This window comes from Panthera leo, chromosome B2 (genome assembly GCF_018350215.1).
Source record: "Panthera leo isolate Ple1 chromosome B2, P.leo_Ple1_pat1.1, whole genome shotgun sequence".
Classification (NCBI taxonomy): Eukaryota; Metazoa; Chordata; class Mammalia; order Carnivora; family Felidae; genus Panthera; species Panthera leo.
In genome coordinates this window covers 3,146,261-3,159,516 of record NC_056683.1, presented here as the reverse complement: position 1 = coordinate 3,159,516, position 13,256 = coordinate 3,146,261, and the positions used below count along the sequence as shown (strand labels likewise).

Genomic DNA, 13,256 nt, shown 5'->3' with positions numbered 1-13,256 from the left:
ATCCCTACAAATATGAGTTTGAATTTTACCTCCCAACGTTCTCCTTTCTGAAACAGAGACACTCCCTAACTCAAACCCCTGCATGAACAGTAACTACTAGCTGGTTTGCAGGTATAAATCCCTTTCCCTGTGGCAGAAAGTACTCCTTTCCTTTAGAAAATCTCCTTATTTGCCAAGTTTCTTGTCCTCATCCAGTAGCATTGTCCTGCTTCTTTAATATTTTAATCGTTCATTCCTGATATGTCTAACTACATGGAATTTCACCTCATTAGTGCACATATGAACCAAATGCTTGACTTTAAGTCTTTTCAATGAAAGCAACAGATTTTCACCAGTGAAGCTTCTGTGGCATCCTGGGCCCAGGGTGTCTCTTGTTCCTTCAACAGATTCCAAGTCTGAGCTTTTTCTCAGGTTCAGAAACAGGGGAAAGTTTGTGATTGTCACCGGTGTAACCAGTGACAGTGTAACCACTGTAACCAGACAGGTAACCAGTGTAACCAGATGATAATCTGGCTTATCATCTCGTTTCCTTTGCGGACACAACCTGAGATTAACTGTGCCCACAAGTCTCTGTGAGGCAGGTGCTTGGCTGGGGCCCTGCCTTTGCTGCTTATCGTTTTTCGTGTCACCAGGAGGCTTCAGGCAGTGAAACTCTGTTAGTGGCTTCTGTTGCTGTGATGTCCTCCCATCCCCGTTGTTGGCAGAGTCTAGTTTTGTAAGAGCCTCTCTGACCCTCAGCCCCCGCCTGCAGAGAAGAGCTAACAGAGACAAATTAGATGTGGCTTTTTATGTGATGCTCTAAAAAAACTTGCCTACGATGAGATGGTGAAGATTTCTCCCATTATTTTTTTTAAAGGGTATTTATTTATTCTGAAAGGGAGACGATCCCAAGCAGCCTCCAGATGTCAGCACAGAGTCCCGTGGGGGGCTCGATCCCACAAACCATGAGAGTGTGACCTGAGGTGAAATCAAGGGTCGGACACTTAAGCAACCGAGACCCCCAGGCACCCTCTCAGATTATTTTCATGGGAAAGTTCTCTCATTTTCCCTTTGGGATCAGCGTGCACCCCTCAGTCCCGCGGCCTGGGGTGAAAGCCCCCCACACTCAGCTCTCCTCCCTGATCTGCAGGGTCAACCCGCCCTCTCCCCTCGCCCCCCGCCCCCGGCCCCACTCCCCAGCGCTGTCCCTGCAAACGCGGGGCTCTGGGAGCTCAGAGGTTAGGGATCCATTCCCTGGATGTGGAAGCGCCCGGCCCGGCCCTCAGCCCAGTACAGACACTGGGATCCGTGTGTCGTGGTTTTTCTTCTCCATAAAAAAAACAGTCTGTGACGAAACACACACACCAACAACCTGCCATGAGGCCGCGTCCCGGTCTCCTGTGTCACCGCGGGAAAGCTCACACGCGGCGTCGCGAGTCCCGCATCGGAGCGGGCGACAGGTCCCCGGCAGGGCCGGCGAGGAGCAGGTGCGGTGGCGGACACCTGCGGGCCCGCGTCCCGCTTCCCAAGGCCGTGTCCGCGTGTCCCGCGGCCTTCTGTCCGTCCCACGCCCGGAACCCCGCCTCAGCGCCCTCCCTTCCCCGGCCAGGACCGCGCGGTGCCTCAGGGGGCCGTCTGCGGAGCCGCCTCGGGCTGGTGGCCGCCCCGCCGGGAAGCAGGGGCCGCGGGCAGCGGGGGCGGCTCGGCAGGTGCGGCGGGTGCAGGGCGCGCGGACAGCAGCGGAACCGCAGGCGGACCGGGTCCCGGGGGCGCAGGTGCACTGGAGGGGGGTTGGGGGGTGGGAGGGGCGAGAGGCAGGATGGAGGCGGAAGGTGCGCATGGTCTCCGCACCCCGAGTCCGCTCCAGTCCCCCTGCTCCCCACACAGGGCCCGGACGCCAGGTGCAGGGACAGCGTCCGGCGAGGACACGATGTGGGAAATGCACGGCGTCCGGGAAGCATCGCCCTTGGTTCCCGACGGTTTCCCCGTGGTCACATTTGCTGCAGCGGGTCACTTCTGCGCACCGGCCCCTGCCTGTCCCCGGGTCAGCCCTGTGCCCGCGGCCCAGGTGAAAGCAGTAGGTGGGCGCAAGTTCGTGCGGGGAACTCCTGGTGCCCTCGAGGAAGGCAGGCGATTCCCGGACGGGACGCAGCACTTAGCGTCACAGGAAGGTGATGCTGTTGGAAAAAACCAGAGCAGGTTTTCGTGAAAAGGCTGCGTGAAGACAGAGGAGACACGGGCCCCCGCGCGGAGGGTGCCCACTACGGGGTTGGGGACGGCGTATCCGCGGGGACCTGAGAGCTCTTAGGGTGCAGCCCGTGGGAGAGGGATGTGATGTTGAAGGGAAGCGGGGGTGGGGGGTCCAGGAGGGCGCGTGTTGTCAGAAAGCCTTTGGGGACGCCAGGGTCCGCGCTGGCGGCGTTGGGACAGGTGGCAAAGGTGTGTGCTCGTGTGGGGTGCCGGGCAGGGCGCAGGGTCTCAGGCACTGGGAGCACTGGGTAAAGTGCGAAAAAGCTGGCAGGCAGCTGTTTCCGCCCGGTTTCGAACCGGGGACCTTTCGCGTGTTAGGCGAACGTGATAACCACTACACTACGGAAACTGCGCCGCACCCCGCTCGCCTCCTCCCCGGGGGAGACTAGCCGGTCTCTGGGTCTCCCGGCTTTGTTCGCACTGGAGGCCTCTTTCCTTCCGGGAAATAGCAACCTTATTCCGCCTCTCTTTGGACTAAAAGCAAGAACCTTCGAGGCAGTGAATCGCTCCAAGGAAACACCGTCTAGGGGAAGAACGCCTTTCCACATGCAGGACGGAAAGTTTAGGCCGCCTCGGGGTCTGGCGGGTGTGGGAAAATTCCTCCATCTGGGGGGGGGGGGTCCTGCTTACGTTTACCTGACCTCAGAGGGCTCCGTGACCTGCATCTCCTGGGTGCCAGACACGGGTCCTGGCTGGGATACTGACCCGGATCCGGTGGACTGACCGTGGAAGGGGCCCGTTGCGTGCGGGCCCCGCTTGACCCACAGAAGCTGAGGCCCGAGAGGGGGCTGTGCCCACCTGCGTGCCGGGCGGAGTGGGGACGGCCGTGGGGGCCAGACCGTGGGACGTTCCCTGGCGGGGCTCGGTGCCCACGACGCCACCGGCCCGGCGCGGCGGGGAGATGTCACGGGCTCCTGCTACGCACTGGGCGCGCTCGGTTCCCATACCCGCCGCCGTCGCTAATCCAACAGCGGGAGGGCCGCGCTCACAAACTGCGCCCCCCCACGCCTCGGGGGACTGCCAGTGACCTTTGGGAGGGGGACCGGAGCCCCGTCTGGGCTCAGCAGGGCCCGGAGCTGGAAGGGGACGCGCCCCCTCACACCTGTGCGTACGAAACGCCCTCTCATTGTGACGGTCGTGGCGTTTCCCTAGGGACCGCGGATGGTTTCACTGTGGGTCGTGGCTCTCCAGTGTCCCCACCATTTGTTGCGAAGGCTACCCTCCCCCTCGTCGACTTGCCTGGCACCGTTGTTGACAATCAGCTGGCCATGCGTGCCCGGTGTTATTCTCGTGCAACTGTCACCTGCAGCGAGACCTTTGGAGCTGAGCTGGCCAATTAGTTCAGCTGGTTAGAGCGCGGTGCTAATAACACCAAGGTCGCCTGACCACCTGAGTTCAATGCTACCTGCAAAGGTTTGGTTCCGCTCTCCTAAGTTTTGCACTTGAAGGAGTTCTAAAGGATCACTGTTGCCAGGGTTCCCTGCTGGCTCAGTTAGCTCCTAGCGCCTATGACTATGCATGAGCTCAAGCCCCACCTTAGGCCGAGGCTTCGTTATGGAAAAAAAAAAAAAACCAAATGGATTTATTATAACTTTTTATTTTTTATTTTTATTTTTTAAATTTTTAAATATTTTTGAGAGAGAGAGAGCACAGCAGGGGAGGGGCAGAGAGAGAGACACAGAAACTGAAGCAGGCTCCAAGGCTCCGAGCTGTCAGCACAGAGCCCGACACGGGGCTTGGACTCACAAACTGTGACATCATGACCTGAGTTGCCCTCACGAACTGTGACATCATGACGTGAGCCGAAGTCAGACGCTTAACTGACTGAGCCACCCAGCCACTCTGATTTATTGTAACTTTTTAAAAAACAACGGTGTTTGTTCCTTATGTAATTGTGGAACCTGTCTTGTTCATGGTACATTCATTCTATTATTTTACAATCAATTCTCTTGCCAAAAACCTTACCCTTTAACCTTTCCATCTTTAGCCTTTACAATGATTTTCAGCCTGGGAATAACCTTCCTAACTCCTTCTATGAAGTTTCCAAGATACTCATTTCACTCGTGCTTACTTGCTACAAAGCATTTCATTTCCCTCTTGTTCGTTGTGAGTGGTTTCTAGAATGCGTAAGACAGCACTAAGGGACATTGCGGAAATGTGGGCACATTTTGATTGTCATCACGACTGGCTGGCTTTTCTGGCATTTAGTAAGTGAGGCCAGGGGTGCTACCCATCCTGAAAACTGTTGGAGAGCCCACAGCTGTCCTAAGCCCCACTAGACTTGCAAATGTCCTTCTAGATTTTTTGTTGTTGTTGTTTCTTTGTTTGTTTATTTATTTGTAATTTAGATCCAAGGTAGTTGACATAAACTGTAATAATGGTGTCAGGAGTAGAGTTGAGTGATTCATCACTTACATGTAAGACCCAACATCCCAACAAGTGCCCTCCTCAATGCCCATCACCCTTCTAGCCCATCCCCCCACCTCCCACCAGAAACCCTCAGTTTGTTCTCTGTATTTAAGAGTCTCTTATGGTTTGCCTCCCTCTCTGTTTTGATTTCGTTTCCTTCCTTTCAGACTCTTTTGTAAGTAAAAATACTTTCCTTGCTTGAGCCTAGAACTGAACACTCCTCGCAAAGGGGAAACCCCAGAAACTAAAAACTTGAAAATGTTGATAATTATAACTACAAACATGACCATTCTTTTGCAAGGGAAATCGATCATAAGGCGAGTCAAAAGGCAAATGACAAATTAGAATGTTTTTGTTTCACATCAAAGACAAATGACGAATAGTCCTCATAATTAAAAAGATCCTACAAATGGGTAAAGAAACAAACAAACAAAAACCCCAAATACCCCTGTATGTGGCTATCAACACACGGTTGATAACACACAGTGCTGTCTTACAAATTCTAGAAATAACTTGCCATGAAAAGGGGGGAAATGAAATGCTTTTCGCCAGGTAAGTGTGAATAAAATCAGTATCTTGGCAATTCCATAAAAGGAGTTGGAAAGGCTCCTTCCAGGCTGAAAATCGTTGTAAAGGCTGAAGACAGGAAGGTTAAAGGGCAAGGTTTTAGGGAAGGGAATTGATTGTAAAATAATAGAATGAATATACCATGGACAAAAGTGGTTTCACAATTACGTAATGAAGAAATGCTGTGGATTGTGGATTTGTTTAAATCATGGTAAGACTAGTTGGTTTTTTTGTTTTGTTTTGCTTTTTTACAGAACACTGACCAAATCCGGGCAGGAACTCATGATCCCATGAGGAAGAGTCACATGTGCTACCAAGTGAGGCAGCAGGAACCCTGGTAGGAGGGATTCTTTAGAATGACTTCAAGTGCAAACTTGGGGGAAAAACCACATCTTTGTAGATGGCGTTGAACTCCCGGTAAAAAGAGACGTGGCCAGTACGGGACTCGAACCCGCGACCTTGGCGTTATTAGCACCACGCTCTAACCAGCTGAGCTAACCGGCCAGGTCGGCTTTCGGGGACTCCGCTTTTCGGGACTCCGCCCTAGGACTCCGCTCCTACTCGCAGGGGGCAGGTGCCTTTTCGCTCCTCAGGGACCTTCTGGACGGCTGTGCCCTCCTCGGGCGGCGAAAGTGCTCTGCGCACACGCGCAGCGGGCAGCACACCGCGGGGAAGAGGGGGGATCAGGGCGGATGGGCGCACACGGGGAAGCGTCCTGCGCTCAGGGACGAGCATCCGGGTGAAATGACAACAGCCCCACCGTCACCCTGATCCCGCTCAGAATCCCGGGGAAGCGTCTTCCCCCTGCCCCGCCGACATGGAAAAGCCAGTCTTTCAAATCCGCCTGGAAACGCAAAAGACGCCAGAAGGAAACGTCGTTTTGCAAAACGAGGACCCGACTTGGAGGATTTCTCTTCTCGATGGGAGACTGTCTGTCACGACACAGAAAGCGAGACTGAGGTCCTGGCGAAAGGATAGGTGTGCAAACCCACAGAACAGAACCGAGAGTCTAGAATAACACCGGGCACGCATGGCCAGCTGATTGTCAACAACGGTGCCAGGCAAGTCGACGAGGGGGAGGGTAGCCTTCGCAACAAATGGTGGGGACACTGGAGAGCCACGACACACAGTGAAACCATCCGCGGTCCCTAGGGAAACGCCACGACCGTCACAATGAGAGGGCGTTTCGTACGCACAGGTGTGAGGGGGCGCGTCCCCTTCCAGCTCCGGGCCCTGCTAAGCCCAGACGGGGCTCCGGTCCCCCTCCCAAAGGTCACTGGCAGTCCCCCGAGGCGTGGGGGGCGCAGTTTGTGAGCGCGGCCCTCCCGCTGTTGGATTAGCGACGGCGGCGGGTATGGGAACCGAGCGCGCCCAGTGCGTAGCAGGAGCGCGTGACATCTCCCCGCCGCGCCGGGCCGGTGGCGTCGTGGGCACCGAGCCCCGCCAGGGAACGTCCCACGGTCTGGCCCCCACGGCCGTCCCCACTCCGCCCGGCACGCAGGTGGGCACAGCCCCCTCTCGGGCGTCAGCTTCTGTGGGTCAAGCGGGGCCCGCAGCGGGGCCCGGATCCGGGTCAGTATCCCAGCCAGGACCCGTGTCTGGCACCCAGGAGATGCAGGTCACGGAGCCCTCTGAGGTCAGGTAAACGTAAGCAGGACCCCCCCCCCCCCCCCAGATGGAGGAATTTTCCCACACCCGCCAGACCCCGAGGCGGCCTAAACTTTCTGTCCTGCATCTGGAAAGGCGTTCTTCCCCTAGACGGTGTTTCCTTGGGGCGATTCACTGCCTCGAAGGTTCTTGCTTTTAGTCCAAAGAGAGGCGGAATAAGGTTGCTATTTCCCGGAAGGAAAGAGGCCTCCAGTGTGAACAAAGCCGGGACACCCAGAGACTGGCTAGTCTCCATCGGGGAGGAGGCGAGTGGGGTGTGGCGTAGTTTCCGTAGTGTAGTGGTTATCACGTTCGCCTAACACGCGAAAGGTCCCCGGTTCGAAACCGGGCGGAAACAGGAAGGTCTCTCTCCCGGGGGAGTGTTACTTTTGAGGTTTCCCTGGAGCTGCGCTGGGGTCACAAGACCCCCCTCCAAGGGGCCCTCCCTGGAGCCTGCAGCGCTGGGGGGCCTCCTTCTTGGGGGCGATAGGTCTCCCCTCCTTCCCAAGCGCCCCCACCCCCTGCTCCAGGACTTCTCAGAGCTAAGGTCTCCAGTTAACGTATTTATTACCAGATCAATATATCCAGATATTGGGTGAATTTTGAGGAGGAGAGTGAGGGAGAGACAGAAGAGCGGAGGTGTCGGGGGTACAGATGGGGCGCACAGGAATCGGCGGGGACATCTCAGGGGCGCGCCGCCCACTCAGGCCTGCGCTCCACCCGCCAGGTCCCCAGGAATATCTCAGGGACTCGGACCTCAGGCTGATCCGATGCCCGTCTGGCCCCGGGGAGGGGGTGCTGCCAGACTTGGGGGCAGTCCGTGTGGCACAAGGCCCTGGCCAGACCCTTCCCTCCAGGGCCACCTGGTGCACTCGGCTTGGGTGGGAGCAGCGCGTGTGGCACTTGGAAGGTGTTGCCCTGCACGCATGTGCACCGGGGCCCTGAGGGACCTTTGCCCGGACCTCAACGTCCAGCTGGGAGGAGGTCACCGGGCTCAGGCCTGGACCGTTCCTGCAGGGGGAGGCGCCCCACGTGGGACCTCACAAGTGGGGTCATTTGCTGCATTTGGAAGTGACGATGCGGGGGGGAGGCTTAATAGTGACTTGGTCGTGTTAGGCTCATATTTTCCCCAAGATTATGAGCCGTGCCCAACAGGCTTCCTTTGTAACTGGCTGATCGGGTCAGGTGTTTGCTCCTGTGGGTTCGAAGCCCATATACAGAGTTCATGTTTGGCTGGTGTTCCGCTCAGCAAGACAGTTTGTTTTGTTGGTGCCCGAGCTGGACTTAGTAAGAATGTAAATCGATTTAAAACATTAGGAGACATCTTCAGGCTGTTTATTTATTGTTCTGCCTCTTAGACCTCAAAACCGGCCCTTTGGGCTTCAGGCCTAAAAATAAAGTGGCTCGGTTTGGGGTGTTAAGTAGGTTTTCCAAAGGATCTAACACACTTCCGGCAGGCTTCCTGGAATATCGCTGAAAGACAGCAGTGTGGGGGGAACCGTCCATACGGGCAGATCTTTGGATGGGGGACCTGGTCATCCATTTCACCCGGATATCAGCATAGACGTGAACTCACGTACAGCGACTAACGGTTCGGCTGACAGGTCAGAGTGGGCACCGAGTAGAAGATCGCTGTCACATGATAACTTCCACCAGCTTGCCTACACCCAGAAGCAGGGAACAGCTCAGGAGCCAGAATGATTCTGCCAGGTTTTATCTGTCAGCCTTAGTAATCAGCAACCCTGGCGGGCTAATTGGTCCCAGAAACGGAGTAGCCTAGTGGCAGAAATGGGCCCATAACATGGGGTGCCACTAATCAAGGCTGACGAGTCGCCGCTACAGCCACACCCTGAGCCTGCCAACCGGAAGATCGATGCGGGGTCCGTGACACAGCGCCTCTCTAGAGGAAAGTGACTTGCCTCTTATTAACTTAGCCAGGAAAACGGGACACCCAGATCCTGGAGAAGTTACTGGCGTCATGAACTCATTTCGTGGAGACAGTGGCTCTGAGTGGCCAGGGTGGTGCACTGGACGTGAGGGGCGACCAGAGCCCCCGGACCCACCCTGTCTGACGCCAGGTGCTCCTCAATCCAGGACACCTCTAAGAAGTCGTCGCAACTAACATCTCTCCTAAAATCAGGATGATTGAACAGCCTCACATTGTACTTGAAGCAAAGCCAAGTTCCTCAGATCTCCTCCAAGGTCCTGTGCATTCTAACCCTGCACTTCTCTCCATCTCATTGCCGTTCTTCTCCTTCTTGCTTGTGCTCTGGCCGCATCGTGCTCTCCACCTGACCCCCCTCTTCCCGTTGGGTGTCCCTGCAGTCTCAGTAAGCCCCCACGGACCCCTGAGTTTAGAGTTGCACCCTACTCCCCACGCCACAGTCCCCCACCCAGCCCCGATCGATCTCTCCATCGCATTTAACAGCTCCTTGTACATTATGTAATTGTCAGCACGCTCTTCATCAACAAAAGGACTCTGATATAGACACGTAAACTACATGGGCTCTGCCCACCTGCTGTCTCCTCTTTTGTCTCGTCTCCCACTCTCCCCACCAGTCTTCGTCCCCAGACACACTGGCGTGTCTCAGCCTTTCTCTCCTCAGGTGGTTTTGCCCACAAGGTTCTTTCTGGTGTGTGAAAAAAGGAAGCCACCCACCGCTGGCCCCTTCTCCTGCCTCTCGCTCAGCCCCTTCCTGTCTGCTTCTCCCACATTCTCTTTGTCAAACCACTAACTGCACCCCCAAAGTCTCGTCTACCTGAGATAAGATGACATTTCTGAATTGAACACGCCCCCACTGTGAATTCTTCCACCTCTTCACTGATGGTCTGGTTTTGCCTCAGTTGTGTAGCATGCAGCCGGGGACTCAGAAAGACAGAGCAGCATCGGGGCACCTGGGTGGCTCAGTGGGTTGAGTGTCCGACTCAGGTCATGATCTCATGGGTTCGTGAGTTTGAGCCCTGCCCCTTCCCCCCCCCCCACTCGCTCTCTCTCAAAATAAATAATTTTTTATTTTTTTAAAAAAAGGAGTAAGAAATGTGGCCAGGATTCTATTTATGTGTCCTCAGTTTAGTTAAAGGAAACAAACACATTCTGGGGCAGCCCTCTGAAGCATAATGGGACAATGTCTATCAAAATTATCAGAGCACACATTCTTTGACATATTTTCTATATGTGTGCAGGACATCATGACGTGAGATATGGTGTATGTTCGTAGATAGGAGCAGTGTTTGCCACAGCAGTTTGTGGGGAAAATTTAATTGTCGGTTAAACTGTGGTACATCCCATATAACTGAAGACTACGGCGGTTTAAAAGAGGAAGAAAACCACTTTCCTGTTTTGATATGGAAAGATCACAAAAATACCTTCTAAATAAAAAATAAAGCAACACACACATACACACACGCACACACAACCTGGATAAAATGCCATATCTATCAAGAGAAAAGAGAAAATATTTGTCCGGGCAGAGAGAGAGGAAGACAGAGAGAATCCCAAGCAGGCTCTGCACCATCAGCACAAAACCCAACTCGGGGCCCAATCCCAGGAACGGTGAGATCATGACCTGAGCCGAAATCAAGTCAGACACTTAACTGACTAAGGCACCCTGGCGCCCCATTAGCCACTGATCTTTAAATGACCTTCCTTATAAAGTGACCTTGAACTTGTACAGACACTGTTATTAGAAGGAGTCATTTGCGCACTATTTGGTTTTGGAAGTCTCGAGAGAATAAGGGCGTCCTAGGTGACTATTTGGTGTAAATATTTAGCCACTAATTAAATTAGACCTTATTATATTTATTATAAAAATTGATTAGCTTGGTTGTCCTAAAATATCCAGATAAGAAACCATATGGTCACTGTTTCAAGTAGTTGATTTTCTAATTTATTTAGAGAAAATCTGATTTACCATTTTTATGACCTGCTGGGAGAACTTCCTTCTCCTAAACAAGAATCACTTCACATATCTGATTTTGTAAATCAATTTCCTTGACCCATCTGTACAGGGCAAACATCTACTTAGGAACATCTGCCCTGCCCCTGACCACCCTGCAAATTGCTTTTCTTTCCTCTGAAGTCCCAGACCCCTGCCCCCTTGTTAGTTCCGGATGCCGGAGGCGACTCGGGCAGACTGTCTTCGGAATTTCTAGGTCTGTGTGGATTCCTCCTATTAAATTTGATTTTCGCCCGTTAATGTGTCACATGTCAATCTGATTCTTAGTTCAGCAAGGACCTTGACGGGCCAGGAATTCACACCCACCCGGACAACATCTGACTCGCATCCATTTTCCAGAGCCCGGAAGGGGCGTGTTGGAAGCCTGGAGTCCAGCTGGGTCCCTGTCAACTGCACGGTCCCCCGGGCGGCTCTCCCTCACTCCTCCACCTCACCTCCTACCTCTGTCAACTGAAGTTTTCACCCGCCTGTCCCCTGTCCGCCTGGAACACAATGGGGGGCCTCCTCCTGACCCACCCCGGCCATTACATCCCGCTGAGAACTCTTCAGAGGACCAGGCTGGGCAGGCAGGGGGCTGGGGGTGGGGGCCGTGGAGGAGACAAGGGGGCGGCAGGACCCCGGGAGAGGTGGAGCCGGAGGACCACGAGGGGCGAGTCCCCCGCTGCGCCAAGCAGGCCAGGGGACAGAGCGGGGACAGCACCGGCTTCAGACTCTGGGCAGGGTCCAGTCAGGGGTCAAGAGCCACAGAGGGAAGGGAGCCCCTGTCACAAACTGTCCGAGGTCGAGTTTACAGAATTAACTTTCCACGCGTCTCATCAGTGATTGTCCGCGAGTGAATTTCTTGTCACGGCCCACGACCCCGCGCGGTGCCCAAGAGGGACCGGGGCTGGGGCGGAGGCGCTCTTTCCGTTCCGCAGGGCAAAGGCCAGACTTGATTTAGAAGGCAGAGAGCATGATTGCTTTGGGCCCGAGACAGAACCTCCCGGCGTGTCTGCGTCTCCGCTCGCTCAGGCGTTGGGCGGGAGCCGCTGCCATCCCTCGGCGGCCGGTCCCACCGCCCGGCGGGGCCACAGCCTCTCCGGACTTCGGGACGCGGCCGCACGCAGTTCCCACCGCCCGGGGCTCAGGCCTTCCCAGCCTCCCACAGAAGAAACGCGGATGGGACCGGGGGTCGAAGGTTCCATGTGGAGGAAAACCCAGCAGCGGACGGTCAGTGTCAGAGATCCCGGGCGCGGGGCGGGGCGCGGCAGGTGCGCGCGTCGGGCCGGTCCTGGCCTAACCCGGAATCCGCCCGGTGGGCTCTCTGGGAAGGGAGCGGGGCCAGGAGAACCCCAGGAATAGCAGCCCTGTCTGTACTCTGACTCCACTAAGGAAACTGCCCCAAAGTCCTTCACGGAACGTGTGCTGGGATTCCCCGCGCTCGGAGCCGGCGAAAGGCCCCCGGGGGCGGCTCAGGTGCCGAGACGCGCCGTCCTCGCGTGTGGACCCGCACGGCGGGGTCGTCCTCCAGGCGTTTGCGGGTCCCTCCTGCTCACTTGTCCCAAGCAGAGCGCCCAGCAGGAGGCCGGGGGCCGGGGGGGGGGGGTGCGATGCGCCGGTCCTCCCTCCCCACCACAGGTGCCCCAGGGCCGCAGGGACCCTCCTCCCGTCCCGTCCCCGGTCCCCCGCGCAGGTGCAGGGCCCGCAGAAGGAAATCAGCCTTGATAAGCAAGCGGAGTGAAGGACCGCAGGCCTCGGCCGCAGGTGTCCCCACCTCCCAGGGCGCGTGTGAGCCTCACGTGAGGTAACAATACAAACACCTGTCACAAAACCTGAACCTCGGTGACGGCTCGGCCCGGGTCACGACCTCACCTGTGCTCCTATTTAGGGGCCCGGGGCACCCCGTTCCGGAACCGCTTGGGGGGAATACGCAGGTAAAAGGGGGAGAGGGTTCGTGACGTTTGGAAGCTGATGTTTTCCAGTAAGACCCTGGGGTAGGAGGTGTGCGACAGGTGACCGTCCAAGACTCCATCCCGGAGGAGGAAAAGCAAGGTGTTCCCTCCTTCCCATCAGCTGGATTTAAGGAAGGAGAAGTAGGTCATCCAAGTCTTTAGGGAAGTGACCCAGGACGTGGGTCCCATGGTGTAATGGTCAGCACTCTGGACTCTGAATCCAGCGATCCGAGTTCAAATCTCGGTGGGACCTTATGTGGCTTTTTTTCCAACTTCTGGCTCCTCCTTTCCCCAAGCCAAACCCTTTTGCAAAGGAACCCCTGTGCCCAAACTTACTCCTGGCATTCCTTCCTGTACTGAGCCCCTGTCTGCAGTCACCAGTATTGGGAACAAAAAGAATGCCCTCTGCCCTTCAAGGTTGTTTAGCTGAATTAAGGATTAAAGTCACATGAGACATATTAAAAGGAGAAACTCAAATTTAATTTCAAACTTCAGGGAACCCAAATAGACATGAGAT

The 13,256-nt window shown here is 55.5% G+C and overlaps 2 long non-coding RNA genes and 4 other non-coding genes across 7 annotated transcripts; 4 read left to right on the top strand and 2 right to left on the bottom strand.

Moving 5' to 3' along the window:
- Positions 1–2,505: 2,505 nt before the first annotated feature.
- Positions 2,506–2,578, bottom strand: TRNAV-AAC. Its single transcript has one exon. It is a non-coding gene; the product is annotated as a tRNA-Val (tRNA).
- A 761-nt stretch (positions 2,579–3,339) lies between these two features.
- On the top strand, positions 3,340–5,655 carry LOC122219473. Its single transcript, XR_006202393.1, has 2 exons — positions 3,340–3,642; positions 5,460–5,655. It is a non-coding gene; the product is annotated as an uncharacterized LOC122219473 (long non-coding RNA).
- TRNAI-AAU lies at positions 5,636–5,709 on the bottom strand. The gene has a single exon. It is a non-coding gene; the product is annotated as a tRNA-Ile (tRNA).
- A 708-nt stretch (positions 5,710–6,417) lies between these two features.
- On the top strand, positions 6,418–9,354 carry LOC122219462. Of its 2 annotated transcripts, none has more exons than XR_006202381.1 (2): positions 6,418–6,706; positions 8,787–9,354. It is a non-coding gene; the product is annotated as an uncharacterized LOC122219462 (long non-coding RNA). The 2 variants fall into 2 exon arrangements; XR_006202380.1 differs by having other exon boundaries at positions 8,310–9,354.
- Positions 7,138–7,210, top strand: TRNAV-AAC. The gene has a single exon. It is a non-coding gene; the product is annotated as a tRNA-Val (tRNA).
- A 3,566-nt stretch (positions 9,355–12,920) lies between the features above and the next one.
- On the top strand, positions 12,921–12,992 carry TRNAQ-CUG. The gene has a single exon. It is a non-coding gene; the product is annotated as a tRNA-Gln (tRNA).
- Positions 12,993–13,256: the final 264 nt, after the last annotated feature.